Below are 2674 nucleotides of genomic sequence, written 5' to 3' on the forward strand. Positions count from 1 at the left end.
CCCCATTACTCCTCCCATTCACACCATGGTAGAAGAGTTTGAACCCACCCCCGATACTCCTGGCCTTACTCCCCTTCCACCTGGTCTCTTGCACACACAGTATGCCTACCTTTCTTCTTTCCATCATGTCAGCCAGCTCTCTCCCTTTACCAGTCATAGTGCCAACATTCAAAGTTCCAACTCTCACCTCCACATGCCTACCCTTCCTCCTCTCTAGCTGCCTCTGGACATGCTTTCCCCCTCTCCTTCTCCTTCGCCCAACAGTAGCATGGTTTCCACCGACACCCTGCTGGTTAACAGTACCGGTGGCGGTCGTTGGTAACCCGGGCCTCGACCGATCCGGTATGTAAGTCTTATTTATGATCCGCATATTTGATTTGGCAAAGATTTTACACCGGATGCCCTTCCTGACGCAACCCTCCCCATTTGTCCGGGCTTGGGACCGGCACTAAGGATGCACTGGCTTGTGCATCCTCAGTGGCTGGGTTATTTATATAGCGCTAAATTTTGATAAATATTAGACGTACATCACAAGTAATGACAATGTGTGTTGCTGTGATGTGGGTTGGAGAGAAGAGCAGGATGTGTACAGCTGTGACAAGCATCTCTTCATTTGCATGTGACGTCATGACAGTTCATCTCATTGTGTATTTGAAACATCACAATATGCCTTTAGTCTGTGATGACGTACAGTTGTATAGTTGTGCGCTGCTTGTGGTGAGCTGGACTAATGTGTTGGACTGTTTCACTGTGTACATGTGTACTTTCTCTTGGTCTGTGCCTGTGTGTGGGATGTTCTCAGGTTCAGGACACAAAGGCTGCAGGACGCAGTCTTGCAGCTGCTACAGAGGAAGTCCACAATGTCCGCAGGAAGCTGCAGACTCATCTGCCACAGGTCCCAGACTGCATCCTCATCCCATGTGAGGATGAAGAGGACACCCTCATGGACCGCTGGCTCCATGTGAGATCAGTCTTTTCCTCACCCACACCTCTTCCTCACCTCCTGCTTTCTTCTTCTCCTTTCTTATCACACATCAGGAGCTGTTGGACATGTAGTCCCTCCAGATTGGACATGTAGTCCCTCCAGATTGGACATGTAGTCCCTCCAGATTGGACATGTAGTCCCTCCAGATTGGACACGTAGTCCCTCCAGATTGGACATGTAGTCCCTCCAGCGAGTTCTGAGTCTACCCCGGGGTCTCCTCCCAGTTGGACATGCTCAGAAAACCTCTAAAGGAAGGCGCCCAGGAGGCATCCTAATAATAATAATAATCATGATAATAATAATAATCATCATCCTCATCATCATATTAACAATAATAATAATAATAATAATTATCATTATTATTATTATGGTGGTTTTAGGTAGGAGTGAAATCCCGGTCGTGCTAGTGTTAAGGGGCTTCGCAAATATTTTCCCAGGAGGACATTAAAACGACCTCCTTCACAGAGTCAAAAGCTTCACATCCGCTGCTGTGACCCGGATTCGAACCGGGGTTGCTGCGGCCACAACGCAGAGTACTGACCACTATACGATCACAGCGGGTCAGTCAGGTGATGGTGACGACTCACTTTGACCAAACCACGGACTTCATACTGACCAGCGCCAGTCCCAAAAAGCAGGACACGTGTGTCGGTGTGTGTGCAGACTGTTAGAAAAAGATGGAGCAGTCGTTACTGAGGCATCTGGTCCGTCACTTTAAGACCCACTGACATGTTTGGTTCCAGCAAAGCTCGCTGGTCATCTTTACACATAACTGACCAACACTGGACATTGTGTAAAACTGCACACAAAGTTAAATTGGTGTTTATCCTGCCGATATGAGTTTATCGCTAACAGTAATGAACACATCTAGATTGTTTTCTATTTCATAAACTCAGGGTTGGATTATACGGTTTGATTGACGTTTAGGAGAACACGTGATACCGTATAATATATTCCCATACCGGGAGTCGAACCCGGGCCGCCTGGGTGAAAACCAGGAATCCTAACCGCTAGACCATACGGGACCTGAGAACCAACCACTGTGTGTTTTATTCCAGCTGGCGCGGGAACATGGACTCACCATTATGGCTCGTGGTATACCTGTTGTAGCAGTTGATCTTTACCAGGGGGCGACAAGGGCACCTCCTCCACACGCACTTTCGTGGGGCCCCTCAAAAAATGGCACAAAATGTTTTCCATCACCACTGCATCCTGTTTGAGAAATGGACGATAATTCAAATCAATGATGATGTTATTACTGACAGGTAAACATATATATGAAACAGATCAAGTAAATGAGTAAACAACCATATAAGTAGTACTTAAATGTTCCCTGTACATACTTCGAGGCTCTGTGGTGGGGTGTCTTCCTCCATGGGGAGTGGTTCTGTCTGGATTCTCTGCAGTACTCGACTAAAAGCAAAAGTGAACTAGAATTACAATGTCATATCTTTCCAGTGTGTGTTACTTGACATACATTGCAAATCACTTGCATAATGGAAATGTACATAATCCATATTGTAAACCCCTAAATGATGAATTGTTGTTATGACAGATGCTACTTTGAAAATTGCAATCAATTGCTAATTGGAGTATACAGCAATATAACTTTGCAGCAGGTATAAAACACTGTAAAGCCATTAAAAATCTTAGCTGGTTTGTTAAATACTAGTTGCACACCCTTGCAGT

General features: G+C 45.7%; 2 non-coding genes across 2 annotated transcripts; both read right to left on the minus strand.

Annotated features, from left to right (window-relative positions):
• Nucleotides 1-1471: 1471 nt before the first annotated feature.
• Nucleotides 1472-1543, minus strand: trnah-gug (transfer RNA histidin (anticodon GUG)). The gene has a single exon. It is a non-coding gene; the product is annotated as a tRNA-His (tRNA).
• Nucleotides 1544-1938: 395 nt separating this feature from the next.
• On the minus strand, nucleotides 1939-2010 carry trnae-uuc (transfer RNA glutamic acid (anticodon UUC)). Its single transcript has one exon. It is a non-coding gene; the product is annotated as a tRNA-Glu (tRNA).
• Between the last annotated feature and the right edge of the window lie 664 nt (nucleotides 2011-2674).

This window comes from Lampris incognitus, unplaced genomic scaffold (assembly GCF_029633865.1).
Source record: "Lampris incognitus isolate fLamInc1 unplaced genomic scaffold, fLamInc1.hap2 H_3, whole genome shotgun sequence".
NCBI lineage: Eukaryota > Metazoa > Chordata > Actinopteri > Lampriformes > Lampridae > Lampris > Lampris incognitus.